Genomic DNA, 13,859 nt, shown 5'->3' with positions numbered 1-13,859 from the left:
GAATCAGTTAAGCTTTTAAATCTGGGGATATTCAATTATATGGAGATTATTTTGGAGAAGCAAAACTTGACTGCAGGTAAAAGTATTTGGTCTCCGTTAACTTTACAAGAGAAAATAAATTAGGCTTATTTCATCAAATAGCTATTTCTTATTAAGTATCTTTATTTATTAGGAAATGATAGCATCTGCTAATCCATAACACATAAGGACTCTTGATAATCAAAACAGCAAAACACTTTTTAAAATATCATTTTCTACAAGATGGTATTTTAAACGAGTTTCAGATTTAGCAGCTCAGTTTCCCTTCCTGTTGTCTAATTGAGACCTCATCTGGGGCCTTCAATTTACTGATCTCAATTTGGAGGCCATCCCTAACAGTTTTATGCCATGAGATTTCAACAGGAAAAGACCCGCATTAAAGAGCTCCATTTTCCCATGTACTGACACAGGTCTGAGGCAGGTTGAGTGATATTGCCTTACAGAGTAAGGGTGAAGACTTTCAGAGGGGATCAGATGTAGGTTGATGAATTTAAGATTGTAGATATTTTCGTTACAAGGAGGGCTACCATGTGGCAGCTGGAACAATTGGTTTTAATTAATCTGAATAAACAGTGGGCTTTGACAAACAAATAATAACCATCAAATTAAACAGCTTTCTGGGGAGAAAACCTTCCAATGTGGCAGTATTGCCTTTGAGCTTTTGAGGGATTATATCTAATAAACTGCTCATTGCATTTCTAACGGAAGAAGCAGGGATGGAGTACATGTATTGAGGAATGGGGGGAGGGATTTGACTTACCTGAAACTGCAGGAATGAGAGAATCACAAAATGCTGGAGCTGAATGGGACTTGGGCAATCATTTACACCATCCCTCCATTTTAGGGTCCAAAGAAGAAAGAGAATTGAACTGCAGACAGATAGAAATAGAGAGAGGCAGATGGAGACAGAAAGGACCAAAGCCAGAGCCAGAGTGAGAGAGAAAAATCTATGTTCAGTACGTTCTATTTACTAAAAATGGAGTATAGGTAACAACTTTAAAAATCATAATAACAAGGTTTTGAAGCTTCAAATAACTGGATATTCCACTAATGCGTTGTATCCATGATGTCCCCAGAAGTTTGAGATGATGAAGCACCCTGGACTTACATCCTACTATGGGCAGGATCATTATCAAATGCATTGTTCCAAGAGATCTTTGCATCAATATTGAACCTATATCACCATATTCCAATATTCACTGAAGGGAAGTGTTACATATATTTAGCCACCGTTCCCTGTCTGTGGACTTCTCGGTAGTTTGACTAGAATGGACTCGTACATAATAGTAGCATAAGCAGCTTAGCTTACTACGACTCTGCCCACATTGCTATTCTCTCTGACTCCCATATAAAACCAGTGCAGAAAGCTCCAGATGGCTGTTTCTCTTCCAGGAAGGAGCCCCTTCAATCCTGGGATGCGGATTGTGAGACAACACCAATAAAAATTCTAATTGGTATTTTCCCAACTTCAGTCACTTCCTCAAACTCCAGACTTACATTTCCATTTTTTGGATGGAGTCATTGACACCTTTGCTAAGTTATAGTCAAGCAGAAGGGTAATGGCCAAAATCTCAAGTGGAAAATAAGCCCTCTGAAAAGCCAAGAAGGATGCTCTAAAAGTACCACAATCTCTGTATCTAGACTTCCTTTCTTTCTCCTTTTAATTATTAATTTTTAAAATTTTCTCAAATTTTTCTTTCCTGAGACCAGCAGTGCCTTGGTTTGTCCCTAAGTATTTAAGTTAGGATTATTGGAAGTTTTACTCTACAGAAAGGATACAGATATATTATTGGGTGGCAAAGGTACTAACTAGAAACAAAGACACACAGCTTCGATGCCATCTTTTTCAGTATTTCATTGTGTCAGGGTGAATTCATTCTATGTGAAAAGTCATGGCTTCTGCTCTTAAGATGCACATAAAATACAGCTGCAACTCTTACAAGTTGGTTTTTTTTCCTTCTACAATCACAGAAAGAAAGGTATACAGTATTCTGTAAGACAGTGGAATGGCAGTGGTAGGGGAGAGTATAGTAATTAGGATCTGAGGCTAGTGGTCTGTAGGGCAGCACTAGGTGAAGAAGGCAACTCATGAAAGCATCTTTGGTTGCCTCCTGTTTTTCATGAATATACCCATCCCACGCTATCTCCCATGGCAAGATATGCTCACTGGTGATGTATGCTACCCAACATACCCAATGGGCATGCAAGTGTGTGCATGCACACACACACACACCTGCACCCACATCATTCCACCTACCAAAAGAGCTGCACGTGCCTTAACAACATCCCACATTTTTTGCTTTCCTCAAAGCCAAAACTGGCTTTCTCCCATTTCCCTGGGATTATCATGTTATCTCCTGGGTATAATAATGAAGAGCTAATAAAAGAGTTCTTTCACACGCATTGACAAATACAGTGAAATAGTGTCAGGACGTTCTGTAGCATTCATTCTGTGACACCATTCCTAGAAACTTTTGGTTCATTAAGTTTTGGGGGGCATCTAGAGAAGAAATATTTAGTAAAAATCGAGACCCATAAGTGCAGTCCCGCTATTGAGTACTTTAGTACTCTGCCAGACGTTTGCTGCCCCCAGCCCACTGCTGGGAAGGCAGCTGGTCATTCTTCATTCCTCATGCTTTGCTCAGTAAAGGGCATCTCTGGGGAGTTTGAAATGTGTGCTGACAGCAGGCAAAATCTTCTGTCCGTTCAATTGTCTGATTAGATAGACACTTGGAGATAGTACCTATAATTGGATGTGTGTGTGTGTGTGTGTGTGTGTGTGTGTGTGTGTGTGTGTGTGTTGAACTCTTTCCCACCACAGAAGAACAGAGATAACTTCCCACTGGCAAAATTTCCATCAAGGCTTAAGCAAAATGAGTATGATGTACAGTATCTCCCACCTCCTCTTAAAGACACACATAAAACGCTTCCCATACTCTTCTGCATGGTCATCCTAAGGTTTTGTGTTCCACCCTTAATTGTAGTCTGGAGCATTTTCAGAGCTATTTTCATCTGTGAGTAGTTATGTGTTTTTTTGGGGTGGAAGTAGGAATGGCTGGGACCTCGCATTCTGCCATCTAGCTGACATTAGTCTGTTATAAATCTATAATAGTTATTTTAATGGTTATATAATATTCCATTATGGTTATAATATTCCAACCAAAAGGTTAACTTATCATAATTCTAGTCCATTTACCATTCTCCAATTGGACTACTGCTACATATGTTTTTATGTATTTTCGATGTTACAAATAAAGATGTAATGGTCAAGTTACTTTTTAAGAAAAGGAAAAACTAAGTATATAACTGTTGAATCAAAATCAATCAGTTGTTCTAAGTAAAATGTGGCTTTCACAAGCAAATTGAAGAATCAGCAATGAACAGAAAAATTTGAGGAATAATGCAGATCATAATATAAATGATAAGGTGATTTTTAGAGAACTCGCACACTTTTTAAATGCAAAACTCAAGGTGCCTTCAAATGCTCCCTGTTATAAGTATTTGCTGAAACTTATTAGTTTATTAAAAGTGTCACTTTAAACATCAGCTTCACTGCTGTGGATTCATGTGATTGGGCCTAAATAATATTTATAAAATAAATTTTAAACAAAGTTATCACTTTCAAAAACCTATAGTAACTAACTATAAACAAGTATTTCTGGGTAAAATCCTGGTGGATCCTAATTACTTGATAACTAGTTATAAATAGTGGCACTTTGTACACAACTAATTAATGAACTTGAATCCTTAAAAACATTTGGTTCCTTTCAGTAGGTTAAACATATCTTTATACAATATCATTCATACTAAGGTACTCAGCAAAACTTTTCTTCCTAGAGACAGTCTAAGGTAAGTTGGAGGCCAAGCCAAGTCAAATGGTGAAAACTCACCACTTAGAGGAGTGTAAATTAATACTTCTTTGTATGGTACAGTGAGAGGAGAGAGGATGAACAATTTATTTGCTTCCTAAGTGACTTCTACTTACTTTTTTTATGTATGTATTTAGTAAGCACAAGTTCTGAAGCTTAGCTGCCTTCCCTGCTCTGAATTTGTCCTAGATATTTCCAGGACCCTATTGTGATTGACATTGACTCAGACAGCCTCTGCTTCTAAAATCTACACATATTATGTCTTCTTTATATAATTATTAATACCTCGAGTGAGTATAACCTATTTCCTATTAAAAGTCAATAAAAGTTGCAATAAATATTAGGAAAAAGACAGTTGAACTTCAACTCACGAGGGTCTCTTAGTAAATGTAGAAGGTAGAAGTGACCTTTATTCTCATGATGACCCAAAGCAGTGATAAAGGTTTCCTATGTGAGCCTGTGAAATATTCTCAGCTCTTTCCTTCTTGGGTAGTGACGCTAATATGTTGTGGAAATGTGGCCCTTTTTTGCATATAGCTATATAATAGTATAGTAAAATGGAGCCAGGAGTGAGATTAGTCGTCAAAATGTGTGTCATCTGCTTCCTTTGATGATGACGGTGATGATGATAAAGACAATAACCATTATTAAATACATACTATCTTCACGGCACTCATTTAAGTGCTTTATACTGATATATTTTTTCAGTCTTTAATCTTCACTAGCCTATGAGGTTAATGCTATTTTTATGCGAATTTTACAGATGAGGAAACAGGTTTAAGCTCACGATTATACAGGTGTTATGAGGTGGAGCCTGGATTGGATTTCAGGTAGTCTGGTTCCAGAATCCAGTTGTTTAACAACCCTGTACTTCTGCCTTTGGTGGAAATTTACAATGAGATTATCAAATTCTCTGAGAGTGCTGAATGAATTCATTTCAATTAGCACTTATCAAGTGCTTTTGTGCCCAGCATCTAGTATACATTTTATAGAAGGCTTTGAGAGGCAGCTTAAGCCACATCACCTGGTTTTGCATAGCCAACTCTCTTAGTCAACTCAGGTTGCCATAACAAAATTCCACAGACTGCTTAAACAACAGTTATGTAGGGCAGGAAGTCCAAGATCAAAGTGCTGGCCAATTTGGTTCCTGATAGAGACTCCCTTTCTGGCTTGCACTGTGTGCTCACATTTGGAGAGAGAGAGAGAGAGAGCGAGAGCGAGAGAGGGAGGGAAAGAATGCTCTCTGGTATCTCTCCTTATAAAGGCACTAATACTATTATGAGGGCCCCACCCTCATGACTTCCTCTAAAGCTAATGTATTAATCAGGGATCGCCAGAGAAACAGAACCAATAGTCTACCTCTCTCTTCTTTTAGATGTTCCAACCGTACCTTGCATGAAATGTTCATGCAAGACAGGTAAAACAGTATTTAGAGGCAAGACACTCTTTTCCTATTAATTGGCATCAGGCAGATAGAAATTCTCCAAACCAATGGCACAGTCCTACTTAAGGATAAAGTTCAGGTGCCAGCCCCGGGGACAGAGCAGGACCCACCAGGTTGCTATACCCAGTTGTGCAAGAGAAGGGAGAATCTCTATATTTTAGCAATTGCTTATATAGAAATCTTTAATGGCACCAATGAAAGCCCACTTCTAGCATTTGTCATGTTCTTTAACAAGTTTGCAATTTCATCAATAAAATTTATTTCTGAAATTGTTCATTAGTGAAGCAGTTGTTTCCTCTTAGGATATGAATAACAAAAATGCTTGGAGTAGTTGCCTCTGAAGTAGGTGCTTCCTGATTAGATGGTTAGCTCAGTACTCCCAGAGTGTGAATTCCTGTTGAAATCAACTAAACCAAAGTTGCTGCTTAAGAAACAGCCATGCACACATAATACTGCACTGTCACATTCAAGGAAAGATGAACTACAAAACAAAGAGTACTACTCACAGTCCTAGAGGGAGAATTTGATGATATAATGTATGTAAACATTTACCACAGCAGCTAGTAAAAACAACACTCAAACTTGAGAGGTTTTCATATTTCACTGAACAGTAGACATTAATTGTAAGATGCACCACTATTTTATATATCTCAGCAGGAAAACCAAAACTGCCCCAAAAGAGGAGATTAGTAAGAAAATGGTGCTTAAAGCCATGATATAAAAGAACTTTATGCTCCTTGCAAGGGTAAACTAGCAGTACACCCACCATGCAGAAAGAGACCACAAGGAAACCTGCATGTCTCAAACTTGGCACCAATTAGAAGGAGAGGAAAAGAAAATCTCCTCTGAATAGTTTTTTTTTAACCAAGTACATATTCATTCAAGTTCAAAGTCTGAAGACTACCAGTGCAGTTCCAAAACCTGAATTTAATTTAAAGTGATCTCTTAGATGGGTAGTGGCCAACCTAAGTGAACTGACAAGCCAATGTAAATTCTCTCTCAAAAACAATTTCAATTCAGACAGAAGGCAGACAGCAATGTAAGACACTGTTGATTTTAAGGCACATCCTAATTTCAGATGAATGAATTAACATGTGAAAATATGTGCATATTATAGCCAATGAAAATATGGTTAATTTATTACTTCATTTACTTGAATTAAACAATCTCTACTCAATGGATTTCCTTTACAATGGGCATTACAATACTATAGAGCATTTGAGTAGATTCTGGGTATGGTTAAATAATGATTGACTATATTTATGCTGCCAAAGGATCTGTAGAAAGAGATAATTTCAAAGCTTTATTCCAATATCTCACTGGCATTGACTTCACCTGGCTCAAAGAGAAAGGCTTTCCTTTTGTTGACTTGTCATCAATCTTCTTTAATGGAAAAGAAACCCTTTGGAGAGCAGGCCTCTGGGAAGCCTCTTTTATAACATTAAGTTCTTTCAGGTTCATCCTTTGATTCTTAGTAGATCTCCAGCAGATGTTTCTGTACCTCTGAAGTACAGTTGTTGGAGTTTTAACTTGATTAAGCTGTCACTCAGAATTGTTGTTTATATCATCGATCCAACATCAAAAAGCTACCATGCCATGGATCTGATATCAAAAAGATTTGGAGTGACAGCAGGAGCAGATGGAGTATTACATCCTGAATGTTCATCTCTAAATCATTCTGAGGTTTCCTCCTCTGGAAATAAATCGGGGCTAGCTGTGGGAAACTCAGATCCTCAGATTAACTCCAGGGCATATACAGAAAAAACTGAATGAATTGTTTGAGTTGGGAGATAGTCTGAACTGGTAGGCTTCTCAAACTTGCATTTGAAAGATATCAGAGATTTCGTCATGAACTTTTTATTTCTAATAATTTTAGGTTCAGAGAAATTTTCAAAGATAATACAAAGTTCCTAGCAACCCCTCACCAAGTTTCCCCTTGTTGACTTAAAGAAAGGCACACAACATAAGTGTTGTGAGTTTAAGTTTTATGCTGGGTCTTGCTGAGGACTATAGCTGGGGAGACACTCTCTCAGTTAGCTCTGAGGAAACTGCCCCAAAGAGGTGGGGGAAAAGCCAGTTTATATATGACTTTTGGCTAGGGAATACATGCAGTCAAGCATCTTGGTAAAGACTACTGCTAATCACTAAGAACAGATATCTCAAGTTAATAATTTTAGTACTTTTCTATGAATGTGAAGGTGCAAAAATCTGGGGTCATTAAAATTCTTCTTGAGATATGCATCTAAGTATCTAAGGGTCCTGCTTGTCCAAAGCACAGAGTGCCTCATTCTGTTATCTTCTTAATTTCCTCTCCGGGTGCACAGTCAATCAGAGACCGTAGTGCGTTAAGACTTAACCCTTAACTAATAACCTACTGTATAGCACCCGGAACTCTATTTGGTGCTCTGTAATGACCTATATGGGAATGGAGTCTAGAAGAGAGTGGATGTATGTATATGTATGGCTGATTCACTTTGCTGTACAGCAGAAACTAATACAACATTGTAATCAGCTATACTCCAATAAAAAATTAATTTAAAAAATTAAATTATAAAAAAAAAAAGACTTAACTCTTGTAGGACTCAGTGGTGAGCAATGCTCTTTGTTCTTTGTTCACACCCTAAGTTAACATCTTATGTCACCATGCTACATTTGTTAGAACTAAGAAACAACACTGATATATTCAAAGGCTTTTAAAATAGTATTCTTTTTCAAAAAGCCTTTTAAAAATACACTGTGAAGCTCCAGACATTATATGAATGCACATGAGATTATATGTAAAATAACCAAGCTTTGTATGAAAGCTAAATTGAATTTATTTTTCACTTTGTTTATGCTATCCCTACACCACCCACCACCTCCTACTTAAAATTTAGATAAAGAACCTCCTTAATCCTGTCAAGGCCCAATTTAAGACTCAGTTCTTCCGTGTTCTGTTCCCACTGCCATGGATTTATTCATCCCCAAACTCCTATTATGTATACTAGGTGCTACATAAATTCAGACCCAGTCATATTTCTGATTTGCATAAATAAGTTTTTATTCATAAATATATTATAAGCTTAGAGTTTGGAATATAAAAGACCTCAGTTTGTATCCTGATTTTTCTATCATCCATAGCTGTGTGATCTTGAGCAAGGAGGACTAATATTATTGCTATCTACCTGATAAAATACGTGAATATTAAATAAACTCTTTTACATAAAGCGCTTAGCATAGTCCTTGCAACATAGTACAGAGCCAATAAGTATTAGCTATAACTACTAATACTGTTCCTTCTACACAAAGCAGGGGTCCATGAACTATGACCCATGGGTCAAAACTGTCCCACTGCTCGTTGTGGTATAATCTAGAGTTAAAAATAATTTCTACATTTTTGAATGATTGAAAAAAATAAAAAGAAGACTATTTTGTGGCATGTAAAAACTATATGAAATTCAAACTCAGTGTCCACAAATAATTTTATTTCAATATAGCCCCATTCATTGGTTTAGAATTGTCTGTGGCTGCTTTTGAGCTGCAATGGCAGAGTTGAGTAGTTGCAACAGATACCATGTGGCCCATCAAGCCTTAAATATTTACTATCTGGCCCTTGACAGAAACAGTTTGCCAATCCTTGCTCTGGAAGTTTTGTTTACTGTCTCTCATTTGTTCTCTATAGAAGCATAATAATGCTATATTGGTTTTTTATGTATTTATTTTTTGCTATGGGCATTACCTAAAAGAAACTATCCTTGCTCCATGAGAGGATAACTAGGTCACAGCGCCACTAAGAACCAAAGGTTCTTCATCTTTAAAATGGTGATAGTAATAAATAATACCGATCTCATAGATCTCTCTTATTTAATGAGGATTAAATAAGAATGCATGTGAAGTGCTTGTCAATGTTTCAATCACAAAGTGCTCAGCAAAGAGTGTGTTTTGCTTTAACCCTTCCCATCTGATTTTTCTGGATAATGGAAACCCCTTATCAGAGAGTTCAACCCTCAGACAGCCTTCTCTCAAGCTGAACTCCACACTCTAGCAAATGCCAGTCAGATTCCAGTATGTACGCCTAACGTCTAGAGACACTAAGAAGCTGATTAAATATAGGTTCTAGTACAGTGCTGGGCACAAGGTAATTTCTCAGTTATTACCCATTGATTAATTCATTCTCATTTCCAAGTGGCTCATCAGGGACTAACTGGTAGAAAATACCTGCTTCTTATATTAACTGAAGGTAGTATATGGTTCTTGTTTTATCCTGATCACATACCTGAGACACTCGCATCTGTTTAATTCTGGGATTTGCAGAAGAATTAATAATGTTTTGTTATTTGGAAATATTTATTGAGCATCGTACTAGGGAAAGTGCTATGTGCAGAGGGTAAAATAATGAGCTCAAACAGACGTGATGGAGCTTACAGTTTAGTGGGAAAATAGGCATGATTGATATGTTACATAAGGACATGCTACCTTGGCCCAGTGTTAAATGCTGTGAAAAAGAAATATAGGGAGCTATGAAAACCTTTGAGTCTGTCAGTGGTGTGAATGAAGTATGAGTTGGAGTTGATTAGGCTATAAGTGGGGAGGTTTAGAGTAGAAAGAGCATTATATACAAAGGCCTTGTTGCAGGAGGGAGGAGGGTAGAAAGAGCATTATATACAAAGGCCTTGTTGCAGGAGGGAGGACAGAGAATATAAAAGATGCCAGGTGAGGGGCCGGTGTGGGGAGGGGGACTAAAGCCACTTAAAGGAGGTGTTGGTCATAGATGGAACTGGACATGTAGCCAGGGACAGGACCAAGTGTTAGATTGTTCCTTTTTGATCATAAAAGCAATGGACACTGCTTAAAAGCAATCTGGGTACAGCTACCATCATCCTGGGTGTCTCTGCTTTAAAGTAAGAAGAGTAACTTATTTGAAAAATATTTGATAAATACCAACTATGTGTCAAGTATGGTTCTAGGCACTGAGGATACAGCAGTGAAATTTTAAAAAATCTATATGCTAAAGGAGCTTGAACTCTAGAGGACTGCTACACAAGACTTAGAATAGTATGGTATAGAACAATATTCGTCAACTTCCTTTTTCATGACTCTCTACAACAAACATACACAGAACCATTTAGACAGTTTTTACTTCATTATTCTCTCCATGAAATTTAAATACCATAGATAAGCTGTATAGCTGTTTAGGTGCTGCATGTATATCTGTGTTTTATCCATAAAACAAGTAAGACAGTTTGCCCCAATTTTCACCCCACTGGAGGCAAGACTACTTGCATTGAGAATGCACAGTATTCATGTATGGACTTGTGATTGAAAGAGAAATTTCTATTTAGGAATAGTTGGCCAGGTATTATCTAGGAGGTGATTTGGCAAATACTAATTCTGCACATTCGTCACTGTCTTGATTAAAAATGATAGATCAGTAATGTTTGTGTTAGTGCCCTGTCCTTACCCAATTTGTTTTCTGAACCCATTTCTCTATCTTGCATTTGTCTCTTAGCCCCAGTATTGCCTTACAATTTGCCATCACCCTTACTTCCTTATTCAAAAATTCTTTATTCTTAGCTCTATTTACTTGAAGACCTAATTTCAAGTTATTCTTTATTAGAATAAATTGATAAGGTTTAGTGATTCTATAAGCAATCTTATATCACCAGTCTCTCCACACCTAAAAATATCCATTCATTTTATTTTGTTCATTGGCTTTCAAAAAGAATTATATTATTACTAAAGAAAATAACACATAAACATCATGACTATGGGTGGTTTAAGTGATAAAGAAAAGTTCAGGAATGGGGGTAGTCTATTTGTATGCAAATATGACAGTCATTGTGCATATTTCAGTGAAGAAACAGTAAATGAATTCATTAAATATAAGATAATTGGGAAACAACAAAAAGGGGTGAATTGTAAATTGTTTTGCAAACTCTGTGTAGACATGCTGAAAAAATCATATTTTAGGCTGCCAGTTTTTAGTGCTGTAAAATGCATTACAAAGTGTTGATGGCATATCTTGGATTTTTGTTTTCTCTGTGCAGAATTAAATTCCAGATTTGCTTTGATCTCACTCTTGTATTTACATTTGCCCCTTTGTTTAAACTGTCTTCTTTTATTTACAGTATGCAGAAAGGGAAGCAGGTTTAAGTCCAATTACTATAATTTCTGCTTGACTTATGTGCACTTAAGTGGTTTAAATCTTGCTTTGGTGACAGGAGATTTTTCCTTCAGGATTCCTCAATAAATCCTTCCAAACCTGATGAATAATTTGATTCACAATCAGTCTCTTCAATGCACAAAATACTAGGTTCCTGAGGATCACTAAGTTTGAGGAGCAAGTCTTGCATTTGGAACACAAGCCAACAGCAGAAACATCACTTGTCTGTGCCAAGTTTGTGCTGTGGCAAAGTGTTGTCGATTTTCTTTTTCTCTGAAAACTATCACAAATTGTCAGTGAAAACTCTTTAGCATGAAATTACCTAAGGTCCTTTATGAAGTGGCTCCCAGCTTTTACTGACCATTCTCTTATTATCCTCAAATCAAACATTTGGCTTCAATGGGATCTCTCTCTATATCCATGCTCTTGTTTGTTCTGGTTTCCCTGCTTGGATAACCATTCTGTATCTCCCTATGAAAATCCTACTCATTATTAAGGCCTAGCTCAAATTTAAATCTCTCTTGGCCACATCAGCTCATACCCACCTATCTCTTCTCTAAACTATTATGGAAATGTGTTGATAGTCACTTAAAATATATTCACATCCTTTGAAATTCCTCTCTTCAAATAATGAGCCAAATTCCCATCCCCTTGAGTGTGTGCTGGACTCAGTGACTCACTGCTAATGAGTAGAATATGACAAAAGTGACAGTGTGTGAAATCTGAGACTAGTTTAGAAAAGACATTATGGCTTCTAACATGCCCTCTCTCTTAGATAACTTGTCTGGGGAAAATCAGCTGCCATGTTGTAAGGACACTCAAGCAACCCCATGGCAAAGTCCATATATTGAGAAATAAGAAGTTTCCTGACAACATGGATGTGAGTGAGCCACTCTGAACACAGATCCTTCAGCCACAGTCAAGCCTTCAGATGTCTGAAGCCTCAGAGGACATCTTGATAGCAACCAAGCTGAGTTGTATCAACATGCATATAACATGCATGTTTGTATTGTAACCCATACAAACATTGGAACAACAAATGTTTGCCTTTTTAAAACTGATAAATTTGGTGGAACTTTATTACACAGTAAAAAATAATAATGAAGCATCCATTGCTCTTCCTTTCTTTCACCTTTCTTGGACAACCTGTCTATCAACAAGGCCTGAATATTTTTTCTCCAAATACATCCAAAAACCATCCATTTTTATTCACCATCACTGCCACAACATTTGTCAGCCACCATCATCTTTCACTATGGCATTATCCTTCCAACTATTGTTCCTGCTTGACCAACCCACTGCCCAGTAAATCCTTTACATTACAGCCAGAGCCAGAGGGATCTCTATTCAACCTGCAGTTATGCTCTACAAGGGCTGAAAAGCACACTGCAGTAGGTAGAATTCTAAAATGGCCCTAATGATTCTTGTTCCCTGGTATATATGCCATGTACAATCTCTGTGTGCCTTCCAGGGTGGGCAGAGCAGGGAAGATGAAATTCACTAATGTGATTTAATAAGTTACATTCTATGGCAATGGTAAAGGGATTTTGCAAATGACATTAGGGTCTCAAATCAATTGATTCTGAGTTAATCAAAGAGGTGATTATCCCAAGTGGGCCTGGCCTAATCAGGTGAACCCTTAAAAAGACCTGGGCTCTTCCTGAAGGGGGAGATTTGAAGAATGAGACATTCTCCTACTCATTTTGAAGAAGTAAGTTGTTGTGTTGTAAGGAGGGTCACATGGTATGGGACAGTGGGTGGTCTCTGGTGAGTGCCTCAGTCCCTACAACTATAAAAAACTGAATTCTGCTAACAACCAACAGGCTTGGAGAAGGATCTTGTACCTCAGATGAGATCATAGCTCTAGGTGACCCCTTGATTTCAGCTTTGTGAGGCTGGTAATCCATTGGAATAACTCTTGTTTCACGTATTTGATTCAGCAATTTCTTCTTCACACTGCTGCACCTGAATACAACTTGGAAAGGTATTTGTTCCTCCATCCTCCCATTCTTCACAATAGACTCCTTATCGTGTTCCAGGCACTATTGAAGTGCTTTAGAAATATGACCTCATTTAATACTCTTAACAATCAGGGAGGTTGATACTATTATTATACCCATCTCATAGATAACGAAGATGCGGTACAGCGAGCTCTTACTCTCAACAACAAAGTGTTGGGGCCAACAAGAAACTCTAATTCATTAGACCATTATCCAACATTCTGTTAGGGAGGGAGGATACCATCCCTTTCTGGTAGTGAGGATGTAGCTAAAGCAGTGAAATGAAGAAAATGGAAAATGTGTATCTGGTCACTTCCTTGAAATCTTTGCGTTTTTTTTTTTTTTTTCCCTAGTATATTTATGGT

This window comes from Balaenoptera borealis (genome assembly GCF_965194805.1).
Source record: "Balaenoptera borealis genome assembly, chromosome: 10".
NCBI lineage: Eukaryota > Metazoa > Chordata > Mammalia > Artiodactyla > Balaenopteridae > Balaenoptera > Balaenoptera borealis.
This window is presented reverse-complemented; position numbering follows the sequence as displayed.